Consider the following 21,021-nt stretch of genomic DNA (forward strand, 5'->3'; position numbering starts at 1 on the left):
TTTCGCCCGGGGGCTGCTTCGATCCAAGGCATCAGCGAGCAGCGGCGAACGACGTGTCACCGGCTCGTCCATGGCGCCAGCGTAGTCGGGTTGCAGAGGGGCTTGGTTGTAATTTTCTTTTCTGTGTGGACCTTTTGGTAATTTGGCCGTTTTAATATCAACTCCTTTTCTCGCAAAAATAAATAAATAAACATGATGACTGCCACTCCTATAATTAGAGTGAGTTGGGATTAGTAAATATGAAAGGTGCATAAGTCTTTGGTTGTTACATCTACGAGATAGACAGGTGGTCTTGTGTTCAATTCCCACAATGTTGATTTATTTTGACCCAATTATTTTTCTCGGTCTCTCTATGAAAGCCGATAAAAGGCCCATCAACATACAAGTAACTGGTCTAGATCACTTAACGTGTGTAAACCAAATGTAAAGGACTAAACCAAGCCAAGAATACCTATTCCCTTTAATAGTAGGTATAGATAGTCCTGCTTGCCCTAGGTTGTGAAGCAACCTATATTTCTGTCACCCCAAAAATTACCAAATAATTCTCATAATTTTTTTGGGTCATATCTTCCTCAAATATGTCAAAATCCTTCCTTGGCATCGTCAAAGATAATTCACAAATATTCCTTTTCTGCTTCTGCCCTAAGTGGTGGTTTGAGAAGCAAGTGTCATTTATCTTTGCTTGATTTATCCCAAACATTTTGGACATATTTTTATTGTCAATATAATTGCCCCATGCCAAAATTCAACTCAATTTGCCTAGTAAATATTCTTGAGCAATTTTTCAAAGTTCTTGTCTAAGGGAAGTCATTGTGAAGGAAGTGCAATCTAGGCATATCCAAATGAGTTGAAATTTTGCAAGGTCCTTCATATGATCAAATAATGACCCTCCACCAAATTTGAGCTCATGTAACTCATCTATGTGAGCCCAACTCCAAATCTTAGTTTCTGGTCAGATTTTCATTTTGTGAAGCAACCCTATTTTATATTGCTTCATTTGAGCTGATCATTTACCAGGATATTCCCATATACTCCTTCCACCAAGTGTCGGCTCAATCCATTAATCCATTTGCACCATGCAATATTTCCAAAATTCTATCCAGAGAGATGTTCTATGAAGCAAGTGCTAGTTTGGTTCATCCAAATGTCATGAAACTTTTTGAGAATATCTGTCGGTGTCAAAACCGGCGGATCTTGGGTAGGGGGTCCCGAATTGTGCGTCTAAGGCGGCTGGTAACATGAGGCAGGGGACACGATGTTTACCCAAGTTCGGGCCCTCTTGATGGAGGTAATACCCTACGTCCTGCTTGATTGTTCTTGATGATGTGAGTATTACAAGAGTTGATCTACCATGAGATCGTAGAGGCTAAACCCTAGAAGCTAGCCTATGGTATGATTGTATGTTGTCCTACGGACTAAACCCTCCGGTTTATATAGACACCGGAGGGGGCTAGGGTTACACAAGGTCAGTTACAAGGGAGGAGATATACAAATCCGTATTGCCTAGCTTGCCTTCCACACCAAGGAGAGTCCCATCCGGACACGGGACAAAGTCTTCAATATTGTATCTTCATAGTCCAACAGTCCGGCCAAAGGATATAGTCTGGCTATCCGGAGAACCCCTAATCCGGGATTCCCTCAGTAGCCCCTGAACCAGGCTTCAATGACGATGAGTCCGGGGCGCAGTATTGTCTTCGGCATTGCAAGGCGGGTTCTTCTCCAAATACTTCATGGAAGATTTTTGAACACAAGGATAATGTTCGGTTCTGCAAAACAAGTTCCACACTCCACCGTAGAGAGAATAATATTTCTATAAATCTAACCTGCTGACATGCTTTGGTAGCGCAACATCACGTCACGGCCCGGTCCTTATCTAAACCATTTTTCTCAACCAGTGCTACGCATATTGCTAGGTGGTTTTTCTGCCACGTCTTGTAAAAGCAGAGATGTGTCCCCCTTATTATGGGATTCTCATCAATACGGACATGGGTAACATAATCGTGCTTGTTGGTATGACCCCTAGATCTTAGGCAAGCCCAAAACGACCATGAGGGGGACGCTTGATATTCCCCCTCTTTATAAACAGGACGAGGCCTTTTTCTTTTTTCCCTCTCGTGCTCAATCGAATCCTTCCCCTGCCTCAAGTTCTAACACCCAGAGCTCAGGTCAGGCACTTCGGACCTTCAACTATGTCTGGATCCAACCTTCAAGGTCGGTGAATGCAGAGGAGGACATCAAGAAGCTGAGAGACGCCAGATATCTGACCGCCGAAATTTCGCATAGGCTGCCTGCCCGAGGGAAGGTCATCCCTACTCCTGAACCCACCGAGAGTGTCATGTTCATCTCCCACTTCCTCCGAGGACTAGGCCTCGCTCTGGATCCCTTTGTTAGGGATCTTATGTTCTATTACAAGCTAGATTTCCATGATCTGTCCCCGGATTCCCTTCTTCACATCTCGTCATTTATTGTCGTATGTGAGGCCTTACTCTGCATTACCCCTAACTTCGGCCTGTGGCTCAAGACCTTCGATGTGAAGCCGAAGATGATCGAGGGGCGGCACGTAGAGTGCGGAGGTGTCGTAATAAGAAAAATCGCTGATGCTCCATGGCCAGAGGGTTCTTTCCCAGAGGTGTCCAGATTGTGGCAGCGGGAGTGGTTTTACATCACAGCTCCCCGAAGTGCCAAGTGGGTAGCTGCCCCCACCTTTTTCTCGGTCCCCCCATCGCAAGTGATGTCATGGATCAGCAGGGGGCTGAGCTGTGGTCCAGCAAAGGACGTGCCAATATTGCAGAGCCGTATCTGAGATCTCTTTGAGAGAGATTTCAGTCTAGTTATGGTAATGCAAGTTATGCTAGTTCGTCGAGTCTAGCCTTGCAAACGTCGGCCCCTCCGTATGTGGGAATTCAACCCGGAAGGACCACGAGCTATTCAGCACTTCCTTGGCATGACGCTAGAAGAGATGTACAAATCGTTATTCGGACCCCAAATAGAGTGTCCGGACACCTCCGAGGATATGGGTTTGAGCTGCAACCGCCCTGCTACCCAAGTAAGTAATCCCATGGCCGAACCCGCCGTCCTTTTATTTATCATGGCATCATTCTAAAGAGTCGCTCTTTGACCAGGACAGGATAACAAAGGCGAAGATGATCAGGTGTTCGGCCCCCCTTCCTGAGGGTTTGGACAATCCGGTACTGGACAAGATGCTCGAGCGGACGCCTTATCTAGTGCCCTCAAAGGAAGATGAAGGGGGAATTAAAGAGGGCGAAAGCGGGCCTCACTCGCTACTCATTCCAACCAGGGGAATGAGCCCCTCCGCGGGGGAGGATAACCAGGGGGGAATCTGACATTCTGTCTCCCCGGGGAAGGAAGAGGACTACCTTTAAAGATCCGGAAACCAAGGTTTCCAAACGGGAGAAGAAATCTTCGCTAGAGGGTCCTGCCTCGGAGGGTATTCTTTCCGCACAATGTCCGCACGGGGATCAGCCCTCTACCGAGCTGTAAGTAATCGAAAAGTACTTAATAGTGAAAATATCCTACCTTACTTCCGAAGACAATAACCGATGCTTATAAATTGTAGTCCGGATCGTAGCCCTTCTCGGCAGAGTTCGTCTTCAGGGGATCTTCTTCCGGAGATGATGGAGAGCGAAACGCCTCCCCCTGACATCCCGCCTCATGAGGCAGGCGACCCTGAAGTGTCATCACGGAGGGTATCTCCGGATCCGCCAAGGCCAGAGGATAACCCTTTGGCTACCCGGAATCACCAGTATCTGGCTCCTAAGGAGAGCGACAGTGTGCGGTCGGACGCACTGAAGGATCTTCTGGGGCAAGCGGCCGTCTCGGAAGCGCATCGTACACTGATGGGTACGGTAATTGAAAGGATTTCATCCACTAAAAGCGGATTGCACGAAGCCTTTATGAGTCTGCTGAAAGGCTTTGAGGTACGTGAAATAATGTATGTTTTTGATAGTGCCGCACACGTTAGGTCTGCCCTATGCAGGTAGTAGCCCCTGAGACTCTGGTTGTCGTCGCGAACAGCGGCAACCCGAGGATCATATTCCAAGGTAACAACCTGACTACCTTTATGGGCAGGTGGCTGAGGCTCCGGTGGCTAGCCGAACTGATGGGTTTACCGAGATAAAGCGGCAATTTGATACGGCTGATGCCGATATCATGCTTATCAACCAGCGGCTTGACGAGGCACAGGGTAAGTGATTTCTCTGGTGATCGTCACATAATAAGAGGAGCATGATGCCAGTATCTTTAATATGTTGTGACTGCAGATGGAGCTGCCACCGTGGAGACCCTTTGGGCGGAGCTTGCCCGAGCCAAGGAACAAGAAAGGAGTAGCAATGCGGCCGCTCTAAAGGCGGCCGAAGAGTTGAGGGCCGAACAGGCCGCACATTGCGAGAGGAAAGAAAGAATGGCCAAAATGGCTGTAGAGTTAAAAGATGCCACTGATCGTTACCAGCTTCTTGAAGAAGAAAGTCGAGCGAGGGCGATGGACCTAGAGAAGGCCCTGGTAGCTGCCAAGGAAGGTCGCTCCAAAATTAGAGCGACGAAGGAGCTGCATCAAGCTACCCCACGGTATGACCCGACTGGAGTTGTAAACCGGCTGGGACTTGGTAAACCGGCGGATGGTAAATTGGCGGAGAGTTAAGACAGAGAGTCAAGACAGATGGCTAAGACAGACGGTAGACCGGTTGGTGGTAAACCGGCAGACAGTTAAGACAGATGGCTAAGAAAGACGGTAAACTGGCGAGTGTTAAACCGGCAGAGTTAAAACAGATGGTAGCACCGGCAGGTGTTAAGTCAATCATAACCCGGCAGGCAATGTTAAACTGGCAGACAATGTTAAACCAGCAGACGTTAAGAAGCCCAGGAAGGGAAGTCAAAATAGTTTAAGTTTTAGTCCAAGATGGACTCTACATGTAACCCACCCCTTTAACTTATATAAGGAGGGGCAGGGCTCCCCAAAGAGGAACTAGAAAATAACAATCTCTAGGGCTAGACACAATTAGAGGAGAGCCGGTTTACGGCGACTCCCTCGTGATGATAATGAGATCTAGCCTCAAACAGCATGTAGGGTTATTACCGGATGATGTTTCCCGGGGCCAAAGTTGTCTAAATCCTCGTCTTGTGTTGCATTTCTCGATTCCGCTCAACCCCTCTCAAGCTACCACATAGATGGGTTGGCCTCATGACTAAATCCTTTCGCTAGGACATCTGACATGACAATTCCACGACAGTTGGCGCCCACCGTGCGGCCCACGCATGGTGGTGTTGAGTCCTTTAAGAGATCTACCTTAGGGATCAAGAGGTTCGCAAAATATGGATGAAGAAGAGCCGGTTTGCAAGGAATTTTTCATCAGCTTCAAAATTCATCAATCCAGATTTACAATAAGTGGAGTTTTTAGGTTAATCGCTGCGGCATGCAATCCGCCGAGGCAAACAGCAGTTCGATCTCGTCGACTGTAGCAGGCATGTCAAATCAATCTGTGTCTGGGTCAAACCAACCACGGCCCGGAAGGAAGACCCAGAGTGGACATGGCCACGTGCAATTAAAGGTTACTGAGCGACTGCCCCGGTCTCAGCTCGCTACTCGAAGAATTGGCCTTGTTTTGGTTGTTTTTGAGCTGCTGTTATAAGACGCCTTGAGTTTCCAAGATTTGTGGTCTCCGTGGCCCAAACCGTCTCCGGGTTGTTTCTGTGCTGCTCCAGGCCGACCCATCATTTCTGCCTCCGTGGCTTCAAGCGGCCTCTTGTTCGGCCTCGACAAATCGCAAGCCACCGTGGACCATCTACTACGACCCAGAGGATACAATCGGGGAGTGACCCGTTCGCCGGCTTGAGTTGCCAAATCCACGAAGTGATCTCGCTTCAAGCTTCACCTCAATCACCGCCATCACGCCAAAAGGCCGTGCCACGAGCCACCCCAGCCTCGACCCCGACTTCAAACCGCCTCCCCCATGATCGTCTTCAAACCAGTCTCTTAAACCGCCGCTGTACGTTGGTTTGCCTCGCGGGTTCTCCTCCGTACCGGCTGCATTGAACCGGCCACGGCCGCCGGGTCTCCACCGTGCCTGAGCGGCCAGCACCACTGCAGCACGCCTCTTCAACCCGGTGTCGACGCAGAGGCACCTCTTTGACCTACCGGAGCGCCCTTAATCCACCTGTACAACCGCATCTGGAGTGGTCTCCACGGCCTGGTCACGCTGCTTCAAACCGGCACCCCCGAGCTGCCACCTCCAACTCGCCGCGAGTTCGAATCCTTTCCACCAGAGCTTGAAGCCGCCCCGCCTCGTGCTTGCCTCCAGGCTGTCGCGCGTCGCGCCTAAGTCGCCGTGGCTGCGCCTGAGCCGGCATGACTCTGGCCTGCTCCGCTCCACTCCGGCCGGTTCCTGCGCCGTCTCCACATCACCGCAGGCTTCCCCATGCCCGAGCTCTTCTCCTACGCCAAGCCTGCGCCCGTCGTAACTTCCGTCTATCTCTGCTCCAACCCGCGCAGACCAAAACGCCGTTGCCAAGAGCCGCCGCACCACTTCCGCCGTTTTGTCTCCACCATGGCCCGCCTCCGCCGAGTCACCCCTCTTCCATTGCTGGGTTACGACAAGCCGGCCGCAAGCCTGGCCTCGCCCCTAAACCGCCATCGATGCCATGGCCCTGACCAGCGCCGTCCTGCGTGGTTCCACCCTGTCGGGTCACAACATTGTACTACCGTGCCTTGTTCAACTGCTGAGCCACCGTGAGCGATGTTGCGTCAAGTCGCCGGATCACCTCTGCTGCCGAGCCACTACTTCGAAGCCGGCCATGACCCAGACTCGACCGTCGTCTCCGCCCGCATCCACGCCTTGAGGCGCCCGCCTCTGCTGAGTCACTCCGGTCTCCAATCACCTCCGGGCTCGCAGCACCCACGGGCCGACTCCGCCTTGCTGCCTGGCATGTCGCTCCTCCGCGCGACCCGCCTCCAGCCACGCCCTGAGCCGCCGCCGCCCACGCCATCTTCTGCGCCGTCGTATTTCTTTTGAGCCGCCCGGGACCCCTCGCCGACGGGACTAAATCAGCACCCGATATTCGTCTGTACCTCATTACCCGGTAAAGGGATGTGCGCAAGCCGCCGCCCTTGCGGCCCGGACTACTCCAACTCACCGGGACCGTCTCTGCGAAGTAACTCACCCGTTTGTACCAGCTTATAATATTGCGGCCGACTCATCTATCTGCTCCCACGAAGGGCTCACCCATGATTGATTTTTGCTTCACCATGGTGATCATTAACTCCGTGGTGGATAACTACTGGCCTAACATGGCAGGTGAAATCCATTCAGTGTATTTTTATATTATACATTGATTTCTTTAAAAGAGTAATTACTCCGGCTTGCAAGGTTATTTAATGCAGGACCCTACACCTCCATATCGGTGCAAATTTAAAGGCCTTCAGAAAAATTTCCGGCTTAAAAAGGACTCCGGTTTAAAATCCGGCTCAAGGCAAAGCTGTCTACCACAAAGCTTTGAAGCTCTCAGTATCTGGTTTAACAATTTCCGGTTCAACAAAGAGTAAATCTCTCGCAAGTTTGAGTTTTCAGGAAAAATTAAAGGCACCAAAGAGAGTCTGCTGCACCGCACAGCTCAAACATAGGTACCCCTTGAGCGCAGCTCACAGTATCATTTGGGGGCTTGGTCATATTCGAACCATAGCTACACCCCTTGATCCGACTATCAAGCCAATGTTATCATAAGAGCAAAGCTCTGGTTATTTAGGTAATCCGGCTATCAAGCCAATATATCATATGGGGACAAAGAGAGTCTGTTGCATAGCACAGCTCAAACATGGGTACCCCTTGAGCACAGCTCACAATATCACATGGGGGCTATGTTCGAACCATAGTCACACCTCTTGATAGGCTTAAGGCCACCAGGGAAATCACTTGGGGGCTTGGTCGTATCCGAACCATAGCTACACCTCTTGATAGGCATAAGGCCACCAGGGAAATCACTTGGGGGCTATGGGTTCAAACCATAGTTACACCTCTTGATCAGCATAAGGGCACCAGGGAAATCACTTGGGGGCTTGGTCGTATTCGAACCATAGCTACACCTCTTCATCGGGGCAATGCCATAGTTATGACTACATGGGGGCTCTGGTCGTATCCGAACCATAGCTTAAACCCTCTTGATCATCCATATACATCATGATCTATTACATCATACATCATCATTACATCATCATAGCATGTATCATATGTGAATGGATATACCAGCTTATATGGCAGGAATCCGTTTTCAAATCAGGTTATACTTATTCAAATCTTTAATAGCCAACACGGCTAGATTTTATTATGGTTATCAATAACGAGTATTATGATTAAGGTTTTCAAAGTCGCTTTAGCGCAATGACTATCATATTATCAATGGATATGATTTATTCTACAATTAAAAGAATAGTCCCGAGTCGTTGCAGGCTTATGACCCGACACTTGGGGGCTACATTATTTAAGTTGAAATTACAACAAATACACAAGTCTCATGTTGCTGCAAGCATGCACCATGACACTTGGGGGCTAATGCAAAGTCATTTTTTTGCTCACCTTATTGAAGACCCAACTCATCACATTGTAATGAGTCAGCCCTTGGGGGCTACCAATTGCCTCTGTCAACAATTTAAGGTACAAAGATTTTTATCCATTACATTGAAGGGTCCACTGCTCAGTTGGTAAAGCACAAGGCTCTTAACCTTGTGGACGTGAATTCAAGCCCCATGATGGGGGTTACACGTTGCTGTTCAAAGTTTACAAGATTATATTTACAAAGTCCCTGCTCATTATTGCATAATGACCCGACCCTTGGGGGCTACACTGGTTGAAGTTTTTATGAGCATTAAGCAATTACAAGTCCCAGGTTGCTGCAAGCATGACAACCTGGCATTTGGGGGCTACATATGTGGAATACTCAGTTCTGACTAGTGATTGGGATGAACAACCTGGATTTCTTCAAGCTTGTGACATTCATATTGAAGCAAGTCTTAAGCTGTGGCAGTGCTACCTTCTTAAGACTTGGGGGCTACAAGTGATAGGCATATAAGAGGTATATTTTCAAGCTGGATGTTAACTACAAGTATGGCCCGGTTGTAGGATCTAGAAGTGGATGTGTCTAGAGGGGGGTGATTAGACACTTAATGCTAGAGTTGCAATTTTTAAGCTTTTTCGGTTTAAGTGGAGTTTAGGCACAATTTCAACACACACAATACATATCAAGCAAGCATGCAAAGAGTATATGAGCAGCGGAATGTAAAGCATGCAACTTGCAAGAATGTAAAGAGAAGGGTTTGGAGAATTCAAACGCAATTGGAGACACGGATGTTTTTCCCATGGTTCGGATAGGTGGTGCTATCCTACATCCACGTTGATGGAGACTTCAACCCACGAAGGGTAACGGTTGCGCGAGTCCACACAGGGCTCCACCCAAGGGTAACGGTTGCGCGAGTCCACACAGGGCTCCACCCAAGGGTAACGTTGCCGAGTCCACACAGGGCTCCACCCACGAAGGGTCCACGAAGAAGCAACCACCCACAAAGGGTCCACGAAGAAGCAACCTTGTCTATCCCACCATGGCCATCGCCCACACAGGACTTGCCTCACTAGCGGTAGATCTTCACGAAGTAGGCGATCTCCTTGCCCTTACAAACTCCTTGGTTCAACTCCACAATCTTGTCGGAGGCTCCCAAGTGACACCTAGCCAATCTAGGAGACACCACTCTCCAAGAAGTAACAAATGGTGTGTAGGTAATGAACTCCTTGCTCTTGTGCTTCAAATGATAGTCTCCCCAACACTCAACTCTCTCTCATAGGATTTGGATTTGGTGGAAAGAAGATTTGAGTGGAAAGCAACTTGGGAAGGCTAGAGATCAAGATTCATATGGTAGGAATGGAATATCTTGGTCTCAACACATGAGTAGGTGGTTCTCTCTCAGAACATATGAGCTGGAATGGTGTATGTGTTCTGATGGCTCTCTCATCGAATGAGAAAGAGGTGGAGGGGTATATATAGCCTCCACACAAAATCCAACCGTTACACAGTTTTCCAATCTCGGTGGGACCGAATCAATAAACTCGGTCGGACCGAAAATGTAAACCTAGTGACCGTTAGAGATTTTCGGTGGGACTGACATGCAACTCGGTAGGACCGATATGGTTAGGGTTTGGGCATAACGTAATCTCGGTGAGACCGATTACACAAACTCGGTGAGACCGAATTTGGTAATTAGCTAACCAGAGAGTTGGTCAGGCAAACTCGGTGGGACCGATTTGCTCTTTCGGTGAGACCGAGTGAACTCGGTGAGACCGAAAAGTTACAAAGGGGAAACACTGAGTTTACATTGCAATCTCGGTGGGACCGATTACATATCTCGGTGGGACCGAGAATATTGCAATAGGTAACAGAGAGTTTGCAATCCCATCTCGGTGAGACCGAGATCCCTATCGGTAGAACCGAATTGCTAGGGTTTGGCAGTGGCTTATGACAAGTGAAACTCGGTGGTGTCGGATAGGAAGAATCGGTAGGACCGAGTTTGGCTTAGGGTTTAGGTCATATGTGGAAGTGGGAAAGTAGTTGAGGGTTTTGGAGCATATCACTAAGCACATGAAGCAACACCTCATCCCGCCTCATCCCTCCTTGATAGTATTGGCTTTTCCTAAAGACTCAATGTGATCTTCGATCACTAAAATATAAAATGAAGAGTCTTGAGCTTGAAGCTTTAGCCAATCCTTTGTCCTCAGCATCTTGAAGGAGTTCCCACAACCTTTAGTCCATGCCACTCCATTGTTGAACTTATCTGAAACATGCTAGATCGAAACGTTAGTCCAACAAGAGATATGTTGTCATCAATTATCAAAACCACCTAGGGAGCACTTGTGCTTTTACCGGTGCTATCAATATTTATAAACAGGTGATCTTGGCAATGATAAACCGGTAAGTTCTACATTCTTAAACTGGCTGAAGATCAAATGAGTATTTCAAAGGCCAATATTTTTGCTAAGCATTGGGACCTGAAGTCAAAGGAGTTATTCTTCAGAATATTTTTCTATGACAAACCAATGTCAGCAAATTGATTATGAAGCTGGTCTATTGACTCGGATTTTCTAGAAGGAAATGATAAGGATTTAAAGATGCTCAGGATCAGTTTAACATGGATAAATCCAAATGAAACTGGGGGCTAATGTCGGGGATATACCCCGCGGTATGACCCGGCTGGAGTTGTAAACTGGCTGGGACTTGGTAAACCGGCGGAGAGTTAAGACAGAGAGTCTGTCGGATTTCAGGTTCCGGCAGACCCTTGAGGTTCGAACACTGGGGTGCACGCGGAGATCTCTCCCCTACCGATCTACGTCCAATCCTCTCGTGCGAACTAACATGAAAAATGATGAACAACACAAGAGACACGAGGTTTATACTGGTTCGGGCCACCGCTGTGGTGTAATACCCTACTCCAGTGTGTGGTGTGGTGGATTGCCACTGGGGCTGATCATGGACAATACAAGGGAAGAACAGCCTCGCGAGGGGTGTTCTTGAGCTGGTGTGGTGTGTTCTACTTAGTCTCTACTGGGTTTCTCCTCTCTCTCCCTTTCACCCTCCTTTTCTCCTCTTTCTCTCCTCCTTTTCCCCACTATGGAGGCTAGCTCTATTTATAGAGGTCCTGGGCCTCTCCCCGGATAATTGAGCGGGAAGGGCGCCAACAATTGGCCATTTCGAAGGGGAACATCTAGTACAAGTTATCCTGACCAAAGGTGGTCTTCGGCTGCCAAAAGCACTGGTGATGACGCCGTCTTGGGCTCCACGGTGACCTCCGTCCGGCCATGCGGCTGGTCTTGGTCTCGTTGCACCGGAATGGTAACCTTTGCCTGATACCTTGGCCTGTGCTTGCCCCCTTTGCACCAAAGGGGAAACAAAGACCCTGCGCAGGCCGGCGCCCGCCTGGCCTTGATCGTCATGGCTTGCGTCATGGGATCCTCGCGAGGTACCCTTGCATTGATCTCTCCGCCTCCTCGTGAGCCTGCCTGATGAGGCCGCTCTTGAGGAAGCTTCATGTCGTCTTCCCCGCGAGGCTTGGCCCCTCGCGAGGGTCTTGAACTTGGGCTGATGAAGATGGGCCGCGATGGGCCCCCACCCGAGCCACACCACAGGCCGTAGGCAGGCAAGTCTGGGGACCCCCGTTCCCATAATGCCGACAGTAGCCCCCGGGCCCAAGGTGCGCGCGGGCTTGGCTTAGCAGAGAAGCGAAGGGACAAGCACGAAGCGTCGTGGGCCCTAACAGCCTGCGGCCTTGGGCGCCGCGTGGCGGTTGATTCGACATGGGCGTTTGCACTTCCCATGACGCCTCGGCAACTGCACGTCTTGACAAGTCCCTGCATGCAGAGATATGGGTCATGATTACCTGAGGTCATGGTGTCCGGCGGTTGGCCTTCCCCGGCTATAAGTACGGGGCTGCGTGAGCTCCGCTAGTTCACCCCTTTCCGTTACTCCTCCTCTTCTTCTTCCTCATCCTTGCTTCCTCTTGCACCAATGGCACCGATCCGCCGGTTCTCAGCTGAAAGGCCCCCAGAGAGGGTCCTGACCCCCTCCCACCGAAGAAGTGGCCAATCCTCTGTCACTGGGACGAAGGCGCCTGGTAGGAGGTGTCGAGGCCATGGTACGAGCGGCCGCCGCCTGGGTTTCCACTGCCCTTGTACGCCCGCATCGTAGGCCCCAGGGGGAGGGCGCCGAGCAACACTGACAACGTCAGTGCCGATGCCGGCGAGTCACAGTGGTGCGCCTCGTCCCCCCTGGAGTCCACGTGGAGCGCTCCTCTCGCGAGCTTGTGCTCCACGCCGCCATGCCTCCAATTCCGTGGATCCGCCTTCCTCCCTCCTTCGCCTTCGAGATGCCGCCGAGCGGAGCCCTGGAGCTCTGGCTGCAGCACGCCGACTGTGGCACCCCTGCAACCGGAGCGGAGGTCGCGGTCGTCGCTCCGGGCAAGGTCTTCATGACCCGGGGCTGGGGTGAGATTGCTCGGGTCTATCGCGCGGACGGCGTCTTGGTGATCCATCTTGAATATGACGGCGCCTCCTTGATGTTCTTCAAGGTCTTTGATGCAGAAGGACGCCGGCTGGAATGCTGCCCTAAGGGAAGGGGCAGGGGTGACGAACTAGTGAGGACCAGCCCCGCCCGTTGGTCCTCCTGCAGCTCCTCAGGCAGCAGCGGAGGGAGTGAGGGCTTCAGCAGCTCCCCCGAACTCCTCGCGACCCCGAAGACGAGCGACGATAGCTACGAGCCTCCAAGCTCGCGCCGCGCTCGGAGTGGGGCAGCTGCATCGGGCCACCGACGCCGCTGATCTGGATGGGATTGGCGCCGTCACTGGGCAGCCCACTGTTGATGATGGCGTCGCTTGTGGAGGTGCTAGCAAGTAGCGTCCCTTAGGGTTAGCACCTTTTGTTCCCTGTGAGGAATTAAAGCAACACCCCGCGGGGGTATGTAAGGCGTCTGCCGTGCCTTTTGTAAATACTATATCCTTTATATGAATTGGCGTGAGGTGTCCGTTCTGTTCCGGCTAAGCTCCCCCTTTCTATCCTCACGAGGACTTGGCGCTCTACGATGACAGGTCCCAGTCCCCAGGCAAGCTTCAGTCGTCGCTGGTATGCCAGGTCGCAATGCCGTGGTCAAGGCCAGGAGGTGAGCGGCCCGAGGTCCGGTAAGAGCCCCCGAGTCGCGATGCTCGGGAGGTCCCCTTTAGCGCTCAAGAAATCCTTGCTGGGGGAGAAAGGAAGGTAGCGTCGCCGTGACAGAGTTGCACAGGGCGGGGATTTAGCGCTGCATTGGTCTAGCTCTTGCGGGGGCGCGACTTATCTTGTGCGTCTGATGTAGTTCCTCGGAGAGGCGCCTGGCCCGAGAGGCGGTGGCCAAGGTACTGCCGGGTTAGGCCCTCGCGAGCTTCTTCCCACTCCCCCGCACTTTCCTTAACGCTCTACGTCCTCAGGTCCTGGCCCTGGAGCGAGCTCAGCCGCCGCTGGTATGACAGGTCACGATGCCGTGGGTCAAGGCCAGGGGGTGAGGGCTGGAGAGCCAGTAGGAGACCATGAGTGGCGATGCTCAGATAACCCCCTTTTAACGTGCAAGCGGTCCGTGCCGAAGAGGGGGAGAGAGAGCTCACATGCCCCCAACATTGCTCCTGGAGTAGGCCCTGCACACCAATCATGAGGAGAAACAAGGCCTGTCGTTACGGTCGCCGACCAACCTATGGTAACTCCGAGGGAGCGGTCAGGGAACTGAGGGCCTGGTGAGGTGGTGCCGTGCGGGGCTGCCGCGGCCAGAGCTCGACCACTCAGGTTTATCAACACTGCAGGGATGGACCCGTGCACACGCGCCGTGCCAGAGCGAGCGGCTCTTCAGATAGGCGTCGATCGAGCAGGTGATTAGGTCAGGTATGTTAAGCACATAGGAGGAAATCCAATTTCAAGCAAGCGCAGGTAAAAGCAACCGCCGCTGGGTCGGGCCCGAGCAGCGTGGGGATGATGGAGCCCGAGGGGCGTCCCCAACAAGGTACGTAAAGAGCATAACCAAAATGGATACATGCCACCGGGACGGACCCACGCGGCCTGGGAATGGTGCAACCCTGTGAGCGCTCCCAGCTGAAAGTAGAACTCTAAAACATGTCACCTGGTGCTGTTGAAGATGAAGTGATGCTGAGGAAGTGAGCGATGCACGGTGAAGACGTCGGCCCTCACGAGCCCCTAGGCCCTGGGGCCTCGGGAGGCTCCGGTGGCACGTGCAGGTCTTTGGGGACCATCGCCACCTCCGCCAGGACCGCGGGATGGCTGACCTCCTGAGCCTCCAGAATGCTCCTCAACAGGCGCTGATGTGCAGCGACCGTGCTCGGCAGGCCGAAGGGCATGCGAACGTAGCTGTGAGGTGGTCCCTCGCAGCGCCCTACGGCCGAAGGCCATAGGCGCTCCTGGGACGCAGCTCGGTTGAGCCCTGGTACGTCGATGCAGACACGCAGTCCTCCATCCTCGCCTGGATGTGGGGCCACGGCAGGTAAGTGGCGGCTTCCGCGCATGACTCTGGACTCTTGTAGCTCATGGGTGTTCCTTGCGATGAACTCCTGAGGGTTTGGTCTCCTTTGACTTGTACCTTCCTGAGGGAAGCGTGCTTGAAAGCACCCCTCCAAGTGGTGCCCGAGCGCCTCCCCTGCGACCTTGGCAAGGTCGGAGGCTCTCCAAGAGAGAGCCCCCGAGCCCTGCCTGAGGAGGGCGCCGGGCGCGCCTTCTTATGCATCAGAGGGTGGCGCTCCCTGATCGGGCACGAATCCTGACGCAATACCACCGGAGGTGCCTACCTCCCTGTGGCTCGGGCCAGGTGAGGTCTTCTTCTTCTTGAGGGTCGCCTCGGGAGGCCTCCCGCTCCTGCGATCTGGGTCTTCGATTGCTGTGGCTTGGAATGCACGCTCGAGCGAGCACACTGCGTCCCTTTCTTCACAGGGTACGGTGATGACTCTGCCGCTTCCTGGCATCTTGAGGACATTGTAACCATGGTGAGTCACTGCCATAAACTTGGCTAGGGCTGGGTACCCGAGGATGGCATTGTAAAGTAGGCGGATGTGAGTGACGTCGAAGTTGATGAGCTTGGTGCGATAGTTGTTGCGTTGCCCGAAGGTGACCGGAAGGCGAACCTGCCCAATTGGAACAGTGGAACCATCGGTGACTCCTGAGAAAGGCTTGGTTGGATGAAGCTGGTCGTACAACAGTTGTAGATTATCGAACGTCTCGACGGACAAGACATTTAGTCCTGCCCCGCCATCGATGAGGCTCCTGGTGACCTGCACGTTGCTGATGACTGGGGAGCAAAGCATCGGGAGGATTCCGGCCGTTGCCGCACACTTGAGCTGGTCTGCGGAACTGAACATGATCGCGCACGCAGACCACCTGAGAGGGCGCGTTGCCTCAAGCTTGGGAAGGACTGCATTCACCTCGCCAGCAAACTGCTTGAAGATGCACTGTGAGGCTGGGGCCTGGGCGCCACCCAAGATACAAGCAATTGCACGCGGCTCTTGGAAGCCCCTAGGCCCATCGTCTTGGTGTTGGTCTTCGTTCCTCCTTGGTGGAGGCGGCAGAGGAGGGAGGCCTGCGTTGCCGTGCGGTTGGCCCTCACGAGGCTGGTCCCTCCAGCCTCCCTCGCGAGGCTGGTCCTGCCAGCGGTCCTCGCGAGGGCAGTCATGCCATCCTTGGCGAAGGCCACGGTCTTCCCATCGTCTGCCACCTCTTCCTCCTCCTCGGCCATAGCCCCTGTCGTTGCGCTCTGGGCGTCGGCCGATTCGCCCATCTCGCATGGCTCTGAGCTCTTGACATTCGTTGGTGTTGTGGGTGTGGAGGTCGTGGTACACGCAGTACCGTCCGCCCTTGGATGACTCAGGCTGATCCCTGCCTCGCTTGGTGTCTGGTTCCGCTGCTAGCATGGCAGCCCCCTTGCGCTTCACGTCTTTGGCCTTGAGCTTTTTTTCTTTTGGGTCGACTGCCGGGAGCTCGAGGAGGGAGAGACGCCCTTCCTCAGCCCTGGCGCACTTGGTCGCCAAGTTGAACAGCTCCAGGGATGTGCACATGTCTTCATGGATTGCTAGCTCTTCCTTCATCTTGACGTCGCGCACGCCATTGGAGAAGGGTGAGATGTTAGCTTCTTCAGTCACCTTGGGGATCTTGAGGCGAGCGTAGTTGAAGCACTGGATGTACTTCTGCAGGGTTTCTCCTGGCTGTTGCTTGATGTGGCACAGGTCGCTCACGACCGGGGGCCGGTCGCGAGTGCCCTGGAAGTTGGCGATGAAGCGGGTGCGCATCTCGCTCCAGGAGGAGATCGTGCCGGGAGCCAGGTTCAGGAGACAGGTGCGGGCACCATCCTTGAGCGCCATGGGGAACCAATTCGCCATGACCTTCTCGTCTCCGTTGGCGGCTACGATGCCCAGCTCGTAGAGCTGCAGGAACTCCGCGGGGTCCATTGTGCCATCGTAGCGGGGAGGGAGGTCAGGCTTGAACTTGCCTGGCCATGTGACGCCGCGCAGCTCGGGGGTGAAGGCCAGGCAGCCCGAGGTGGCCACCGGCGCCCTTTGCTGGTGCCGGACTTGTTCTTTCGGGTCACCATGCGCCACTACTGGGAGCAGCGCGGGGTCTTGTCATGGAGGCGCTGGGGCGCGATCTTGGCGCGCCGGCGCTGGGAGCGCGCGAGCACCTTCCCGGGGATGCGGGATCTCTTGGCAGCTTCCTTCTTGCTGCGCACGTGCCGGACGTGGAGGGCTCCGCCCTGGGGCTGCGCGCCTTGGAGCCAAGGCACCTTCTTGGGGAGGAGGCGCTGGAGGCGCCTTGTGGTCCTCGCCCCCTGCACAGGACGGAGGGCGAGGCAGCGAGAGGGACCGCAAGGGGGAGCCCCCTGCGGCACTGACGAGCTCGGTGATGCGGGCGAGCCAGTCGTCGTAGAGGTCGTCGACGTGGCGATAGTGCTGGAGCTCCCGCGCCAAGAGCAGTGAGGCGTGCGCATCCATGAGTGCGCGACGGGCGTGGGACGACGAGCCAGCTGGAGTCAGCGACGGGGTGGCAGTGCGGCCATCCCGCCGCATCGAAGGATGCTGGGACGAGGCCTGCTGCTCGTTCCCTGCCGGGCCGGTGGAGGCGTTGGCGGCGGGCGACGGGGAACGACGAGGGTGGCCGCCGTCGGGCGCCGTCTGGGCGACGCGAGTGGCGCGAGTAGCCCGGCGCTCGGCGCGAGCCTGACGAGCATCAGCCATGGACACGACGGAAGATCACACGCGAACAGCGGAAGAAAGATTCCGGTGCACCCCTACCTGGCGTGCCAAATATCGGATTTCGGGTTCCGGCAGACCCTTGAGGTTCGAACACTGGGGTGCACGCGGAGATCTCTCCCCTACCGATCTACGTCCGATCCTCTCATGTGAACTAAGATGAAAAATGATGAACAACACAAGAGACACGAGGTTTATACTAGTTTGGGCCACCGCTGTGGTGTAATACCCTACTCCAGTGTGTGGTCTGGTGGACTGCCACTGGGCTGATGATGGACAATACAAGGGAAGAACAGCCTCGCGAGGGGTGTTCTTGAGCTGGTGCGGTGTGTTCTACTTAGTCTCTACTGGGTTTCTCCTCTCTCTCCCTTTCACCCTCCTTTTCTCCTCTTTCTCTCCTCCTTTTCCCCTCTGTGGAGGCTAGCTCTATTTATAGAGGCCCTGGGCCTCTCCCCAAATAGTTGAGCGGGAAGGGCGCCAACAATTGGCCATTTCGAAGGGGAACATCTAGTACAAGTTATCCTGACCAAAGGTGGTCTTCGGCTGCCAAAAGCACTGGTGATGACGCCGTCTTGGGCTCCACGGTGACCTCCGTCTGGCCGTCCGGCTGGTCTTGGTCTCGTTGCACCGGAATGGTAACCTTTGCCTGATACCTTGGCCCGTGCTTGCCCCCTTTGCACCAAAGGGGAAACAAGGACCCCGCGTAGGTCAGCGCCTGCCTGGCCTTGATCGTCATGGGATCCTCGCGAGGTACCCTTGCATTGATCTCTCCGCCTCCTCGCGAGCCTGCCTGATGAGGCTGCTCTTGAGGAAGCTTCCTGTCGTCCACCCCGCGAGGCTTGGCCCCTCGCGAGGGTCTTGAGCTTGGGCTGATGAAGATGGGCCACGCTGGGCTCCCACCTAAGCCACGCCGCAGGCCGCATGCAGGCAAGTCTGGGGACCACCGTTCCCATAACGTCGACAGAGTCAAGACAGATGGCTAAGACAGACGGTAAACCAGTTGGTGGTAAACCGGCAGACAATTAAGACAGATTGCTAAGAAAGACGGTAAACCGACGAGTGTTAAACCAGTAGAGTTAAAACAGATGGTAGCACCGGCAGGTGTTAAGTCAATCATAACCCGGCAGACAATGTTAAACCGGCAGACAATGTTAAACCAGCAGACAATGTTAAACCGGCAGACGTTAAGAAGCCCAGGAAGGGAAGTCAAAATAGTTTAAGTTTTAGTCCAAGATGGACTCTACATGTAACCCACCCCTTTAATTTATATAAGGAGGGGTAGGGCTCCCCAAAGAGGGACAAGAAAATAACAATCTCTAGGGCTAGACACAATTAGAGGAGAGCCGGTTTACGGCGACTCCCTCGTGATGATAATGAGATCTAGCCTCAAACAGCATGTAGGGTTATTACCGGATGATGTTTCCCGGGGCCCGAAGTTGTCTAAATCCTCGTCTTGTGTTGCATTTCTCGATTCCGCTCAACCCCTCTCAAGCTACCACATAGATGCGTTGGCCTCACGACTAAGTCCTTCCGCTAGGCGCTAGGACATCTGACGTGACAATTCCATGACAATCTGGGAAGCCCTTCTTGTTGCAGACTAAATTCGGAGATCCAATGTATGCTCCGCTTGACCGACTGTGGAGTTCTGCGGACGCCTACGTGGATTTGGCTGCAAGTGCTGCATATGCGGCCGAGTACTTCAAGGATTAGAAAGATCACATAGTGGAAAAGCTGTTCTGGTCACATTTTCATGCTCCAGTCCTCCGCTGCTGTTGAATGAGCGAATGGCCGAGTGGGCCAAGCTCCATAGGTTTTCCGAACTTGCCATGAGGTCCGTTGTGGATCATCTGTGGCCGGGAGGGCCAAGGCCGAATAGCTATTTTAGTTCAGTGCAATAATTCCTTGGTGCTATGTCGCGTATCGATGCTATGAAGAGATCGGCGTGCATAGAGGGTGCGCGGATGGCCTTTGTCTGTGTCAAGACATACTGGGCGGAGATGGAGGCCACCACTATTGCGACACAGGGTTCGGCCGTAGGCCGAGTGGCTGCCGAGCACTACTTTGAAGAAGATCTTGAAGGCGCTCGTTTGATAGAGGCTCAGTGCTCGAAGAATATTATGTTCTAGTGACATGTACTTCCATTGTAAAAACAATGTTTTATTGAGTTATCAAGGCTGTATTTATACTTTTGCCTGAAAGTACTATGATGCCTTCTGTGCGGCCGTTTATGTATATATGTATATAACCTGAAAGTTTGCAGTCGTCGGCTTCTGCCCCCATGCATATAATGCGGGGGTGTTCGCAGAAAACGTGTATCCATACTTGATCCAACGTCTTGGTCCATTAAGGAGGTGGTAGCGCGGCGAACGAGGCAATCAGACTATATTGCTTTAACACTTTCACTTAGCCATAGGAGTTTGACGGTGGGGCTACTATAAAGCCCCTGGTACTTCTGCGCTCGTCCGAATACGGGGCGCGTACATACATGACCGGGAAACGGCCCTTCGTTAATGCGATGGAAACCCGAAGATTCCGCTGAGTCATCGAGTGGTTGACCAATCTCTCGCTATATCATGACAGTCAGTTTTCCGCTTTCTCTACTGAGGTGCTCATCTGGATGAACCAGGGCACAATGCAGTAGTTCTCCCAGTGCTACCTTAGCCGATATAATGGAACGTAAGGTACCAAAGGGTGGTAGCCGGGCAAACCCAACATTTGACCAAAGACATGATTCGGAGCTGATGCATATAGAGCCAAACTCGCGACGCAGAACACTCCCTAAGGTGTTCGGTCTTTATAACATATACCAGGCAAAACAATGCCCTTAATAATAAACCCCATGTGTCCAGGTACGTTCAATATCCTGACGTGGCGACATGCCAATAACGTCAGCATCCTTCTCGGTTATGTGGAGTATATGGAGGATGTGAGCAACAAGAGACAGTAACAAAGGTTTACACATGGTCTTAATCTAAACAGAAAACTTTGGGCGGGTCCCTGCTGCATGTCTGCGCCTGTGTCTTTGTTGTGCCGTGTCCTGGACGGGTGCAGCACGATTGTCATCTGTAAAAGGAAAGAACTTAGGTGAAAGTTGCCGTGCCGAAAAAAAAGAATTGGTTATTACCAATGAACTATCAAAATTCAAGAGAAGTCAAGTTCAGCCGGGGTGGCCCTGATTACGCGCGGGAAGCCCCTGGTATCGTTTATGGGGG

This window comes from Triticum urartu, chromosome 5 (genome assembly GCF_003073215.2).
Source record: "Triticum urartu cultivar G1812 chromosome 5, Tu2.1, whole genome shotgun sequence".
NCBI lineage: Eukaryota > Viridiplantae > Streptophyta > Magnoliopsida > Poales > Poaceae > Triticum > Triticum urartu.